The 16,032-nt window shown below is 41.5% G+C and overlaps 1 long non-coding RNA gene across 1 annotated transcript in view; it reads left to right on the forward strand.

The window, feature by feature from the left end:
- LOC150049999 (uncharacterized) overlaps window positions 1-15,830 on the forward strand; it is a 33,526-nt gene extending 17,696 nt beyond the window's left edge. Inside the window, exons 2-4 of the long non-coding RNA XR_016538696.1 lie at window positions 12,407-12,478; window positions 13,182-13,346; window positions 15,756-15,830. This is a non-coding gene — a long non-coding RNA (uncharacterized LOC150049999). The remainder of the gene's footprint in view (window positions 1-12,406; window positions 12,479-13,181; window positions 13,347-15,755) is intronic.
- The last annotated feature ends 202 nt before the right edge of the window (window positions 15,831-16,032 follow it).

Consider the following 16,032-nt stretch of genomic DNA (forward strand, 5'->3'; position numbering starts at 1 on the left):
AATGTTGATTCAGTACCCAAGTAATTTTAACTCCCTTAGTCCATAGGCTATGGGAGTGAAATCACAATTTCAACAAGTGCTGGAGGCCTAGGATGTATAGGTATAGGTACCAGAATATACCTAGACAGCTTTATCATATCCATGTTCCTCCATAATGCCTAATATTCTCTATGTGATCCATTCTTGTACTAGAACTATTACTCTTCAAAACCCTCAAGGTGTTCAAGGAAGAACTGAGCTTCTTTCCCAAAAGAAATGCCAGTTCCTTAATAGCAGGGTATATACCTCAGATTATATCTTAACCTTTCACCATTACAATTGTAATTATAATTAACTTTTGTTGAGTTTTTGTTGCAGACCCTGTTAAAAAGAGACTTAAATAAATTAGAGATCTAATTAAACTCGACAGTTCAGTAACTATTTCTTAAATGCTTTCCTCTCCCACATTTTTTACATTTTAAATATATTTTTGTAATTAATAGAAGGGTTACATTATATTCACCAGATAGAAGGTGAATTACTTCACATACATTGATACCCTTTCTCATGTCTTGTTCCCCATTTCCCTCCCTCCATCCTCGCCACTCATCTTGTTTTCCCCCCTTCCCTATCCTATTTCAAATAACCAAATAAACATATACAATATATCAGATAAAAGGTAAAATACCGTTACAATATGAGGTAACCAACTCTCCCACAATTTTTTTGCCAGTCCTGGGCTTAAGCTCAGGGCCTGAGGACTGTCCCTGGACTTTCTCAAGGCTAGAACTCTACCACTTGAGCCTCAGCACCACTCCTGGCTTTTAAGTATATGGTACCAAGGAATCGAACCCGGGTCTTCATGTATGCTATTCAAGCACTCTACCGCTACGCCAAACTCCCAGTCCACTCCCACAATTTTTATAGTTAATTTTCAACATAGCATCTAGTGAGTATCACCAATACATTTGTTCACCCTGTGTCCCACCATTTCAGTGCCCCTCTCCCTCCCCCAAATAGATAACATACATACCAGACAAAAGGTACAGAAATCACAAGTGGTGGCAAAGGAGAAAACAGACAAACATCAAAAAGACAAAAGGCAAAAATCAAAAGGCAAACAGCAAAAACCAAAGTCTTATCTCCATCTCTTGTAGTTCATTTCTATAAATCGTATTTCTGTATGATCATATGCACATAGCTATTGAGTTTTTTGATCTAGAATGTGCGTATAATTCTCCAAGTAAAAACATTGGAAAGTAAAAGACAAAAATTCACTAGGATATGATAAAGTATACAGGACTGTGAACACTCACACTGTAAGACCAGAGGAGGATATTATTATTCTTCTCTTCCAAAATCTCACTATATAATAAGCACTGGTATTTCTTGGCATGGTGGCTTTGAAGGCTCCTGGGCATCACCTCATTTCTATATACTTTAAAGCCAAATCAACTCTCATCTCACCTTACCCTCTCTCCTGTATTTCTAAAATAGCTGCACAAATGGGTGTTTAAAGTGTTAAAACTATGACTGGAATTAAGAAAGGGAAACTAATGTGTGTGTCCAGTCTTAGAGATCAAGAACATGCACAAGCATTGACTTGACTCATTTAAATCTTGATGTTTTCAAGCAGTTCCTATGTTGCTCTGAGTGTCTATTAAAACCGAGTACCCGCTCTGCCTCACTCAGCCTTCACATTACTACACCATTTCTTTTCCAGTTAGTTTACCAGATCAATATAAAGTTAAAAATGCTGATGGAACTATTTGAAATGGAAGACTAGGAGACTTAAGGGGGATTATGTAGGCTCTCAGAAATGATTTGAAGAGTTAAATCTCTGTTGGCTTTAGAAAGATTTTTAAAATTGACATTCTGGCACATTGCTTCAAGGACATAACAACTTTGAAGTACAACAACCGAAATGATAATGCTAAAAAGAAACTATCTACTCTAGGACAGCAAAAGGCTTAAGGTAATTTGTCCCAGTAATAAGTTTTAAAAACTGTACTCTCCATGATTTGGAGATACAAATGAAACTTTATTACAGAATATGGAATTCATTCTTTGCTCTGATGGGAATACTGGCCCTAGAAAGAAAAAATACAATATTGTTATAAATTTTAAAAAGTTAAAAGTAATACAATGGCAAGCCCTCAAATCTGTCCACTAAGAATAAAACTATTGATTGTATACTTACTAAATTTAATCTGAAAAGCCTCAGAAATGTTGAATTTCTCTTTTTAGGCCCAGCCTAAAAACACTTTTTCCCTTATTTGGACATTATGTTATTTAAGATGCAGTAATTTAAACAAGAGAAACACAACCCAAATTTACTTTACATAAAGAAGAAAGTTTACAGCTCATGTCCTGGAACGACAGTAGGTTGGGATATGATTTCCCAAAAGGTCAATAATGTCTCACAGTTTTGACAGTTTTCTCATTATCTTGCATTTCTCCTCCTTGTTCTGTTTATTCTTTGGAACCCTCTACTACACCATCCTAACAAGCTTCTAACACCAATACCCTTTGAAATAAAGACAACTGCCTCCCAAGAGTTTGATGAGAGACTCTGGAAGTTAACTTGTTGCCCCGAATAAGGCAATAAGTCAAACTCAATCATTTTGATCAAATTTTTGGTTCATATTTCTGTACTATTACATCAATGTGTGGTACTAGTTTTAAGGCATGGACCATTAGGGATATTGTTTTTTTCTATCTAAACATTTACCCATATCTATAAATTCTAATCTGCTTTGGTTGTTTTTGACAGACACAAATAAAATGACTTTCAAAATTATATTACTACTTGATTTGTAAAATGTACTATATTATCCATCACAAAACAGTACTATATATAATCAACAGTTAACTAAAATATGGCCAGGCACATGCTCATTCCAATAATCCTAGCTACCCAAGACGCTCACATATGAGGACAGGAGCTCAAAGCTAGCACGGGCAGGAAAGACCAGGAAATTCTTATCTCCAATTTGCCACCAAGAAATCAAAGGCAGAGCTGTTATACAAGTGGCTGAGTATTAACATCAAGTGAAAAATCTAGTGGATAGCAGCCTGACATCAGTTCAAGGCCCAGATACTGGCATACATACACAAAAAGTTAATTAAAATATAATGAATCAATATCAAACCATGTAATCATAATTCAAACTATATTTGCTTCCCTGACTTTTCCAGATATGATGAAGGTTGAATATTCTCCACATAGTCACACTGTTTGAGAGAGCTAATAGGCAAAGCAATATCACTGAAAACTTTTGTGCAAAAGTTTCAAGCCTAATATTAATTTATTTAAAATGTTTGAGAAAGTTTGCATAGAAAATCTAGACAAATTAAAAAAAATATTATTTGGTTTTACCCCACTTTCTCAAAACTCCTTATATTCGATAGCAGAAGAAATGGAACGGTACAGCATTAACTTATGCACATATCAGCTGTTTCTATCTTAACTAGGAAGCACTGTTTCATCTCTTATCAGACACAAAATGGATTGAAAGTTAATTGGAAAAGTATTTCAGAAGAAAAGTGGTAGAGAAAGGTCTAATAGGTTTTTGAAGATGTAAAGATTCATATTTTTATGTTGGAAAGGATACCAAACCAGAGAAAAGTTTCTAGTTAAGAACACAGTGAATATTTTTAATGTATGAAAAACCTAGCTACAATACAGCAAAATAATAATAGTAATAATAATAATAATAATAATAATAAATCTACAGTTCCACTATACCTAGCAGGTCATGAAATATTTGTGATAAGCTTGAACAACCACTTTTTCATGAACTTAATAATTTTTTCTTTTCTTTTCTTTTTTGGTTAGTCTTGGGTCTTGAACTCTGGGCCTGGGCGCTGTCCCTGAGCTCTTCACCAAATAAAGGTTATACCCTTTATTTTAAAAGCTATACCTTTTCAAATTAACATTAAAACTTATACCACTTCTGCTTTTCTGGTGGTTAATTGGAGATAAGAGTCTTACAGACTTTCATGCCCAGGCTGGCTTTGAACTACAATACTCAGACCTCAGTCTTCTGAGTGGCTAGGATTACAGGTGTGGGTCACTAGCTCCTAGCTTAATCTTTTTTGCTAAGTACTCACTTTGTTTTCAGATGAGGGACTGCTTTCCCAAGAGCCCTCTTTGTCTATTGATATCACCTCAAAAACCTTCTTCTTTTCAGTCACCATCTGTGGCTGCCTGCCTAGATATTATATATTCTTCCTGACCCCTGGAACTTGATCTGCATATATTATCATTGTGCATATAGTAGTTGTGTAGTTCTTTTTTTGCCAGTCATGGGCTTGACCTCAGGGCCTGGGCACTGTCCTTGGACTTTCTCAAGGCTCAGCACTCTACCACTTGAGCCTCAGCACTTGAGCTTCCAGCATTTTCCTATGTATGTGGTACCAAGGAATTGAACCCTGGTCTTCATGCATGCTAGGCAAGCACTCTGCCACTAGACTGTTGCCATTATTATTTGAATGGTGTTGGGTGTGTCTGGTGTTTACAGAGGAAATGGGTGTAGGAATCTGAGTGGATCAGGTCAAGAAATTTTCCTTTTGTGTGGTGAGTACTATGGAATTAGCGTCAAGCATTGACCAGCAACTGACCTTTCTCATGGGACCTGGAACAGAATTTCCTCTGCTGTGATGGACTCCATACTGACAGACATAGCCACACCCTAGACTTCAAGAGTTTAGGTGACCTATCACCAGCTTTGATCAATTTTGTGAAAGACAGGCTGTTCACCCTGGCATTTGCAGACAATTACCAAATATAGTGATACTCATGGAGACATTTAGCTTGTCGACTGCTTCACAGATAGGTTTTTCTGCTCATAAGTATTTCACTGTACAGCTGTCATTAAGACCTACATGCTCAGGCTTACAGAATACACATTATTCTCACTTATTTTATTGTGTCAAAGTGGTTATGTGGTGCTTCTGTATTTCCTGAATAAATATCAGTTTTAAAGTATAGCCGTCTTTCAAAAAATGTTTTTGTTTTTAAGCTCACACCTGTAATAGTAGCTACTCAGGAGGCTTAGGTCTTGAGGATCATGGTTCAAAGCCAGCCCAGGCAGAAAAGTCCGCATGAGACTCTTCTCTCCAATTAACCACTCAAAAACCAGTGGTGGAGCTGTACCTCAAAATGGTAGAAAAGAGAGCTCAGGGACACCCACCATCTAGGTTTTGAGTTCACACCCCATGACTGACTTTAAAAAAAAGTTTAATTTTGCTGATATTCCCAGAATTAATTCTATTTTGACCTTTTGGGACAGTGGGCTGGTGGGCTGGAGGACTTTCAGTCTCTCTGGATCTCAACACTATGATTATGGATGCAGGAAGGCGTCTCTAGGGATTATGGGTAAAACCTATACTCAATAAACACCTAGGTCCTGTAATAACTCTGTAGGTTCCTATCCTTACTGTGCAAAGTCATCATAAACATGGCAACTTATGACAGTATACAAACAATAATAGAACTCAAGAAAACAGCACTGTTTTCTAGTACCTTTTCTCTAAAAAAAAAAAAAAAAAGGTGGGGCAGTGGCTCAAGTCTATAATTCTAGCTACCTGGGAGCCAGAGATTGGAAGATCAAGATTCAAGGCTAGTCTAGTTCAAAAAATAAATAAATAAATTGTTTCTGAGATTCCATCTCAACAGTGGTACACCCTGGGGAAGCATAACGAAAAGGATTGCAGTCCAGGCTGGCCCAGGCATAAAGCAAAATCCTATCTGGAACATAATCAAACCAGCAAGTGGTCGGCAGCGTGATTCAAGAGATAGAGCACCTGTCTTTGCAAGCTCAGAATCCTGAGTTCAAATCCTAGCATTGCAAACTAAAAAGCAAAAACAAGAGCAAAAGCGTGTGTCCATGCCTGGCGTGCCATTCACTGGCAGCAGAAACTCAGAAGGAGGTGGGAGTTGTAAGACAGGATAGGAACATTTAGTTTAATTGCCTGGGGAGGGTCAGAAACAACTCTTTGTTCAGCCCCACCAAGCTAATTAGTTGAAAAAACAACATTCTCAGCCCATAAACAAGAGTCTTTTTTTTTCTATAAGCAATTAGGAATGACCCTAATCTTATTCACTTAAACGTACATCCCACAGCAAAGCTGGAAAGACACCAAAGCATTGGAAAGACACCAAAGTTGAGGCTGCACAACTGCCTTTGTGAATCCTCAAAGCTTCCCAATGAAAGATCAACTGCCCTTCCTTCGAAGATTTTCTTCTTTGCTTTCTCCTGAGCATAAATTTCCAGATGTGCAGCAGGTGACAGCAGGAAGCCAGAGTTCTAACCCATCATACTAACCCAGCCCTTCCCCTGCCCAACCTCACACCTCACACATTGCTCCCTACTGGACAGTTTGCATTGTCTCTGCCTTCTGCCAGCCTGGAAATACTGTGAGGCCCAGTGAAGAGCCATCACCTGCCATCTGAGTGCTCTACTGCTTTACACAGGGAAAGGATGAAGCAAACTATTGTTGAATAAACCAATGGAGGATGGATGGATGGATGGATGGATGGATATGAAAGGAAGGAAGATAGATGGATGATGGATAGAAGGATAGGGAATGGATAGGATAGATGATGGGTGGAAAGGTTAAAGAGAGGAAGAAAGGAAAGAGGAGGACGGGAGTTTCTTTAATAGGGAATAAAGAGATCATTTGTTAGTATAAAGATTTGCAAATGATCACAGCAAATAACACTTCAAATGGGAGAGAGGGGAGAAGAGGAAGAGGGGGGGGAGAGGGAGAGAGGAGGGGTGAGGCTGGTGCTCCAAGGTTGAGGGGTAACTTAAAAAAAATAATCCAACTAACTGAAAGAATGACTGGTGCAGCCAGGAGCAGAATTCAAATTTTGGAGCTCTATTCTCCCAGCTGGGCACTTAAGAGTTTGGCTCGTGTGGTGGTGGCAGTTCATGGAGAGTTCAAATCCCCTCACAGACACGTGTGGGTGAATAAGTGGCATAGTCTTTCTTCCAAGTGCTTGATAGAAGCTTCCAGATGTATGGGGGTGTGCATAAGAGAGCCTCGAGTGCTCCACTCTCGATGGAGTCTATAAATATGCATGTTGGGTATCATGAATCATTTAGAGCTGGCTTGGTTGCTTTTCTTTTCTTTCTTTCTTTCTTTCTTTCTTTCTTTCTTTCTTTCTTTCTTTTTTTCTTTCCCTTCCTTCCTTCCTTCCTTCCTTCCTTCCTTCCTTCCTTCCTTCCTTCCTGGCTATCTAACTTTATTCTTGAAACTTCTTGCTAAGTTTGAAAGGACACCAAGGCGGAGAGAAATGTAGTTACCAGCGAGCTTGAGGCTTAGGGGTGAACACTTGGGCTCTTTCACCACTTTCAGAATTTGTTATCTCCGCTTATTTCGCTTTGGACTTTGAGTTTACTTCCCCTCGTGGGGGCTCTGTCTCCACGTCAGAACAAAGGGATACTAAGTCCACGCAGTGTGTGGATATAAAACACTAGTACAGCAGACAGAAGGAGCACGCAGAATGGCTGGCCTCCTTCCTTTCCTCGTATGACTCTAGTCCACAGCCAAATCTAACTACATCATACGACAGCCAGGCCTCAAAGGTTAGCAATTACCAGTCAATAAATGTTGCTCAAATAGAAAGTAATGGAGGAAGCTGCTTCTGACAGGGTCTCAGCCAAGCTATGCTACAGTAAGAAAACACTAAGTCTGTTGTTTTCATATCCTATGCTCTCCCTTCTTCCTCCCTTTTTCTCTCTCTCTCCTTCCCTCCTTTCTTCCCTCCCCCCTCCCTCCCTCCTCCTCCTCTCCTTTTCCCTCTCCCTCTCTTCTGGTGTAAGACTTGAACCCAGAACTTCACATATGCTAGCCAAACATGGGACTACTTGTGTCACACCCCATCCCTAGATACTGATTGTTTTATTTTTGTGTTTTTGGAGACAGAGTCCCTCTACTACCTTTATCTGAGTTGGCCTTGGTCTTGTGATTCTCTCAAGTAGCTGGAATGACAGATTTGTGGTACTATACCTGGCTATCATAAATAACCTCTTCCACCCTCATACTTTGTGTTTGCCTGGATAGCTTTGTCACCCCCCTCCAGTCCACCCCCAGGGTGTTGTTCTAGAAACTGCCATCATAGAAAAAAAAAACATTAACCTACCATCGATGGTCCACAGGTAAACACCTGACCCAATCAGAGTCCTCCTCTGAGATCGGGATACTGGGAACTTGTATTGATTGTATTGGTTTGCCAGATCAGCTTGAGACCTGCTGATATCTGTGTCTACTTTCACATGGACACATAGATATCATATGATATTCTCCCACAGAGGAGTGGAGAATGCCAGTCTAAGTGAAGAGATTGGGTAGGAAAAGGCGATTCAAAGATAAGACGAATTGATAGAAGAGGTGGGCGTGGAAATGTGGAAAAGTCCCAGTTTCCACTCAGACACATGACCTGCTCACGTGCCTTCCACGAATCACCCCAGTATTCTGATTTCCTGAAACTCACCATGTTTCTGTCACAACCAAGAGTCAAGGTCTGCCAACTTTAACGTTTTGGTTAAGTTCAAAATAATTTCAAATTACTCTTTTATTTCAGATCATTTCCATGTGAATTCTTGCCCACTAAGAAAACAGGAAGAATGGTTTTCTAGAACCATCCACTCACCCCCACCCACCTACCTACAGAGTATACCTCACTCAGACCAGTGCCCCAGCTAAGGACTGGAAGCTACTCTGTCTACATTCTAACAGCTGGCTCCTAGTGCCTCTCCTGAAGGAATGGCTTCTACCTGTCACTGCATGTGGGCTGGTTCAGTTTGGAATTGGAGTGGGGGAGAGTGAGGGATAGTTTAGAACCAGAGCGGAAGATCTCCTTTCAAGCAACTGACCTCACTCAATGAGAACAAGGAGAGCCAGCAAGGTCAGTATGTGAACTTGGCCTATATCCAAGGAACATATACAGTCTCCACTCAAACCTTTCTGTCTGGAATATAATAGGCCCTGAGAGACAGCCTATGAGCCAGTGAACTTGACCCCAACAGCCATCCTTCACTTTTCTCACCTCCAACACCCTCCCCCGCAAACTTCTTCCCTCTCCATTAAGTGTCCCTGGCCCTAAAGCTGTCACACCTTCCCAGGAAAGGAATCATTTCTAGTTTCATGTTGCATAATATGAAGCAAGGATTTGAGGACAATGGTTTCAAATCTAATTATGGTACTACATGGACCTCCTGTCTGACCTCGGCTTTCAAGATCAATACAGATGTTTTGTCTGTTTCCATCATCTGGGTAGTTTTCAAACCAAAGTTAAGTTTACTCCCAGGTTCAGTGCTGAGTCTTTCTAGAAGAGAGCCCTTCCATATAGAAAGGGCACACTACCATCTAATGGGGCATCTTGGCCTTCAAAACTTTCTGGTAGGATCCATGTTCCCAGCCACCCCCTCTCCTCCCCCCCCACAGATGGGCACTAAAAATATTTGTAGGGTGAATTAAAGGGAACGAAGGTAGTTAGAAATTTTGTTAGTGTAAACTGGGTACCAGTGGCTCATGCCTGTAACACTGGCAACTCAGGAGGCTGAGATCTGAGGATCTGAGGTTCAAAGTCAGCCCAGGCAGGAAAATTTATGAAACTCTCATGTCTAATTAACACTGTGGCTTAACCAGAGAGTTCTAAGCATCAATCAACCAATCATTCAGTCAGTCAATCTAAGGGTCAGCACCCAGGTTCTGAGTTCAACACTCAGTTCTGGCATGTGTGTGAGCATACTTTTGTGTGTGCGCGCGTGTGTTTATGCATGTGTACACACACACGCACACACACATAATCTTAACAGAGCATACATTTTTTTTAAAACCAGGTTCAGAAAAGTTGGATGTCTTGCTCAACATCACACAGCTCATGTGGCAAGATTGGAACTCTAGGTAATCAGTGGTTGATCACCTATTACTGGTGTCCTGCTTGACATGGAGGCTAATAATGCTAACATTCATTAACTCTACCAAGAATCTCATAATTTAAAAGAAGACCAAGGGATGAGTACATTTGTATAATGGTTACTACTGATTGCCATTATTGACTGAGTTTCGTGCCTGTAACCCCATCCTCCCATGCATATACATTCTCATGTAATCCGTCTTAGAATGGTATGAGAGGACAGATGATACTTTACAAGTAGGGAAACTGAGGCACAGAAAGTTCAGTTGTTTCGCCTGGGTCACCACACAAGTCCACAGCCACTCAGTAGCTGGACCAAGGTAGACCCCAGAGACCTGTGCTCTTTGCCTTGAGCATTGACATCCCCAGGCATAAGATGGGAAGCACGATCTTCAAGAACCATTTTTTGCCAGTCCTGGGCCTTGAACTCAGGGCCTGAGCACTGTCCTTGGGCTTTCTCAAGGCTAGAGCTCTACCACTTGAGCTACAGCACCATTTCTGGCTTTTTTCTATGTATGTGGTACAGAGGAATTGAACCCAGGTCCTTGTGCATGCTAGGCAAGCACTCTACCACTAGAGCACTCCTGGCCCAAGAACCATTTTTTTAAGGCAGGCTGTACATCCAGTGTCCTGCATGGACTGCCAGGAGATGCAGCAAACCCAATGGACTTGATGAGACTCAACCTCAAACCTACCAAGTGCCCATGCCATGTGGTGGACACACAGAGGGCAGGTCAAAGAGGGAAACAAAGAGACCTATGCCAGCGTGAACTGGGTGGAAGCCACAGGAAGACCACAACGGCACAATGCACAGAAGTAACTCCCATTACTCTGCTGAGACTCTGGGCATTCATCACAGCAGAGCAAGAAATGGGGTGCCCAGGACCTAGAAAAGACCCAGGACCCTAGCAGCAGACAGCGTTGGAGCCTTTCACCTGGAAGGTCTTTGGAGCCAATTGGATTCCTTTTCCAATGATCTTCCTGGTGTGATAATACACATTCTCATTCACACATTGCCTTGTGGATCCTTCTTGATGTTCTTCCCTTACGTGGAATGCCAGAAAACATACTGACCACCACAGGACAGGGTGGCCCAATGGCATTGTCTAGCATACACAATGCCCTGGGTTCAATTCCTTAGTACACAGAAAAAGCCAGAAGTGGTGTTGTGGCTCAAGTGGTAGAGAGCTAGCTTTGAGAAAGCTCAAGGACAGTGCCCAGGCTCTGAGTTTAAGCGCCAGGACTGGCAAAAAAAAGGAAAAAACAACTGACCACATAGAAGGTACTTAACAAGTGTCTACTGGTTGGCCAAAGGACTGCCCACCCAGGCCTACCTGGCACTGGTCATTTTAGAGCTGTCTAAGGAATCGATTTTATTTCAAACAGGTTGTAAGATACTATTTTCTTTTCTTTTCCTTTTTACTCTTCCTTGACAATGAAGTGCCTTTGAAAGTTCCTAAGTGATAGATATTATCCTACAATCAAATGTTACCCTGCTGTTTGATATCTATTCAAATCCAGTCTGGGCTAACTCTCATGTGCCAGATGCTTGGGTTGAACTAAGTTTGCTGAATCTTCAAAACAACCCTGAAAAGGGGGGGGGGAAGAGAAGTGGCAGGGGAGGGGGAGGAAGGGGGAAATTCTATCGTCTGTTTTCCTAGATAAGGGAACTGAGGCACGTGCATGAGTTTATTTGTTCACAACATGGTGGACATGAACTTGAGCACATAAGTGAGTTCACCAGCTCATAAATGGCTGGGTAAAGGTTTCACCTCTGTTCTCTTTGCCCCAGAGCCCTGGCTCTGTCACCTCCATAGAAGCTCCTGGAAATGTCTTGGTGATAAACATCCAGATGACCATGGCTGTGATAATTTTGTACTGGCCAACACCTATCACCTTGCTCTATCCTATGTAGGTGTCCACCTCATCACTTAAAAGAACAACTTCATTTGCTCAGCAGAGCCTCTGTGAAGCAAAGTTCTTTTTTTTTTTATCCTGAGGAAGAAGCCGAGACTAACAAGGTGGAGACTGATTCTCCACAGGGATGGGAGTTCAAGTCACAACCAGTGGCCTCTAGATCAGATGCCATCTACCTGGTTGGGAGTGGAGGCTCCAATCTCAGCGCACCACTCTCAGCTCAACCCATCCCATCCCTCCTCCACCCAGAAAGAACAAAAGGAAACCTTCCCTGGAAGCACCAAGCAAAGATGTCAGCATCCTGTGTCGCCATAGCAACCAGCCCTCCTCCATCTCCTCAGGAGGAGGGGGGGGGAAGCAAAAGTCAAACTGAGCCTCCTGTGGAACATTCTGTGGGTAAACACCAGGACCAGTGTGTTTGGGCCTCTGTTTTCTCACGTCAATAGGGTGAATCATTCTTGGAACAGGGGCTGGGAAGCTGACCAGGTTCCTAAGTAGATAAGGTTAATGGTGCTCTTCCAGAGATGGCGGGGTCACTTTGAAAATTAATCCTGTTTTATTTTATTTTCTTTCCTCTAGAATGTGGGCTTATACATGAGCAGATTCAAAATCAGAGAAGAGAAGCCAACAGCAGTTCCTGGCAAGGGATCTGTAAGCATTACCACATCCCCTTTTAGGCTGACATCATCTTATTGCCCATCTCTTGGCAAGGTCTTGTCAACTTGAAGATTGGCAGATAGGAGAAAGAACACAGCAAGAAACCAAGGGATGTGAAAGCTTGGTGCCACTGTGTTCACAATGTCTAACCTGAGTCCTGGTGGAGGCCTTGCTCATTCCTAGTCTAGTTACAGACTGCAGCTATGAGCAATGATTTGGTTTGGGGCTCAGGGGTTGTTGGGGGGAGTGCTTTTGTTGCCAATATTTGATCTTGGTAGGAGAGGACGTGGAAGCTGAGGTTAGAAAGACAAGAAGCAGTAAGCTATAGGACCATGTAGAAAGAACATCTCAGACCAAAGTCATAAGCAGGTTCCAGGGTAATAACTACTCTCTCTGGATGGAAGTGGGTAGTGGGCTCTATAAGAGAAGTGTGGGGGTGGGGGGTATGGATAGGACATGGAAACTGTGGTGGAGGGGGGAGTGAACTAGGAATGTGATGGAAGTTTTATGCTAAATATTGTGTGAAGTCATTGGCAAATTCTAAGGCAAAGCAAAGGGAAGGGGCTATGTTATTCTCAGAGCCTGGCCTATATAACCAGTACTCAAACATGGGATGAATGAGCTGAGATAATGCACAGAAGTGTTTTTCAAGCAGTGAAGTATTGCAGAAAATTTTGAGATCACAAAACTATTGCAGACTTCTAGGTAGCAAGGAGGGAAAGCGAGAAGCATCTGATTCGTAGAACACCCCATCCCTGTGAAAATCACTCCGAGCCACATCAAGATGCAAAGCTGGCAAGAGCCCCACCCACACAGACTTCTGAAGGAATTCTTTCTTGTCCACCAGAGACAGAACAGGAAGGTGAAGAAGGGCAGGGCAGGGGGGTGGAGAGGGAAAGCCCTGAGAGCTGAGATCTGTGTGGCTCTGGTGTGGAGGAAGTAGGTTCTAATGAAGTACTGACTTCCCCACTGACCTCTTCTCCACAATACAGCTGCTTTATTAGAGCCACTTGGTGGCTGGGATAGCCAGAGTTGTGACTGAAGAAGGAATGAACAGTGGGACCTTGTTGCAAAGAAGATGTGAGCTGGAAAGTGGGGGGAAGGGTAGTTCAGGATACAGGGTGTGCCACACACACACACACACACACACACACACACACACACAGCAGCAGTTTGGAGCAGTAGAAATTTTGTCCTTTGGCTCATGTTGAATGTGCTGTTTGGAAATGCCATGCTAAGGAATCCATGGTTGTAACAAATTCATGGATACATTTTCACTTTCATGTCAGGGAGACAAAGAGCTGGACTCTGCCCACGCTTAGCTATAGCCGGCAGGTTTCAGCACTCTGGACAGCAGCCAGGCGGGTTCATCAGCCCTCCCTTAGGTGGTGATGAAGATTCACCAAGACTCCCAGGCTCAATGGGGAAAGCCAGGAAAACCCACCCATAGTGTCAATTGGCAAACATCAAGCCTTGCCTGACCCTGTTTCCATTTCCAAGAGAATTAAAGAGGAATTAAAATCCAACAATCTGGGATATAGGAAAATAATTTCTTACCGTACTTGAAATGTGCCGTTGCACTAAAATTACATGGAAAGTGCACATATTTTCAAAAGATTTATGATGAGAAAGAGGAGGAAAAACTCTAAAAAGCAGTTGGTAGGCTGTCAATAAAACTCAAAGAAACATGAACTTGTTGAGAAGTGGTTAAATAAATGGAACTACCTTCATATGGTAGAATACTATGCAGTCATTAAAACTGTTTCCAAAAACTCAACAATGACCTGGAGAAACACTTCAAGTACCAATTTTGAAAATGAGGGCTTTTTAAAAACAATATATAATGCAGAATCTCAATCTATGCATGAATGTTCACAATAGCTTAATTCCTTCCTTTCTTCTCTCTTTCCTTCCCTTTCCTCTTCTCCCCTTTCTCCACCATCCCTCTTCACCTCCCTTCTCCCCTCTCTCCTCCTCCCTTCAGCCCCTCCCATTTTCTCTAGGGTTTGAACTCAGGGCCTTTCAATATGCTATGCAAATGGCATACTACTTGAACCATGCCCTTTTTTTTGTTGTTGTTTTTAAGATAAGGGCTCACTTTTTTTTGCCATCTTTCTATCTATACTTCCCAGGTTGACAAATGTGTACCACCATTACTATCTTTGTCAAGACGATGTCTTAAACATCCTGCAGGGCCAGCATTGAACTATATATAATCTTCCCAACCGATGCCTATTGAGTAGCTAGATAGTGGGCAGCAGACCCTACACTAGACTATCAGCTTTGTACATGCTGTATGATTCTGTTTATATACCTTTTTGAAAATTATAGTTACATATGTACTTATGGGGTACAAAATGGTATGAGCGTTGGATGACTAAGTCAAGCTAATTAATAGAGGAGTTGTCTCAAAAGTGTTCAGGGAGTTTTTGTGAGAGCATTTGCAAATGTACTCTCAGTGATCTGGAAATGTACCTATGCTCAAGTATTAGCTATTTCACCAGGTTCTGTAACAGATCTCCAAAATGAATAATAAATAATTCATGCTTACTCCTTCTGTCTAACCAAGGCTTTATGCCTTATGATTGGCCAATGGCAAGACTAAAGAGAAGCAAATTGGAGTGTTCCAGAGCCTGCAGATGGAGTAGAGGTTGTGAGGACTGGGGCAACATCAGGGTGTTGATTTCTGTATTTGGGTTTTGTCTGGCCCATGCCTGTATGTGTCAGATAAAACTACAGATAATCTCTCTCTCTCTCTCTCTCTCTCTCTCTCTCTCTCTCTCTCTCTCTCTCTCTCTCTCTCTCTCTCTCTCACACACACACACACACACACACACACACACACACACACTTCCATGCACCAAGGAGCTCATGCTAAATGATGGTCAATGCTCAATCAATCAAATCTGTGACCAGGGAAACCTTATTTTACACAACCAATGTAAACTTCTTGGTGTTGAGGTTGTGTCAAGGTTATATTCAATGGCACAGTGAAAAAACTGAGCCAAGGGCACGAGAGACGTCTTTTTTTTTCTTTTTTTCAAACTTCTTACAAGCCTATAATTGTTTCAAAGTTAAAAGTTAAGGGTAGCAGTACATGCTAAAGACACCTCAGTTTTGCTTTAAAAGATTAAAGAAAAAGAAATGCAAATTTTAGCTGAAAGGAAACATTTCATTATATTAACTGTGATGGGGATTTTTTTGAGAGTTAATGGAATAATGGTCATTTACATATTCTTTCTTACCCATATTTTCTTTTCTAATTTTCTAGGGTAAATATATATCACTGTGGGAATCCCAGAGGGATTGAGGAATATTTGATTGAGGAAAATAAATACATGCCAGGCAATAAAAACATATAACTATTATTTGTTTAAAAAGAGACTGACTAAAAATGTATAAAAGGCAGAGAAGAAAAAACACTGGAAATACAAAAATTTAAGAGCAAAATGGAATTATCCGTTAAACACAATGGGAAACCATGGGGTCTAAAACCAATGCTGTGCAGGACCAATGCAAAAACCTTGCTCAGAAGACAGTCAAAGAAC

The sequence above is a fragment of the Megascapheus bottae genome, chromosome 18 (assembly GCF_031878675.1).
Source record: "Megascapheus bottae isolate mThoBot1 chromosome 18, mThoBot2.hap1, whole genome shotgun sequence".
NCBI classification, from domain to species: domain Eukaryota; kingdom Metazoa; phylum Chordata; class Mammalia; order Rodentia; family Geomyidae; genus Megascapheus; species Megascapheus bottae.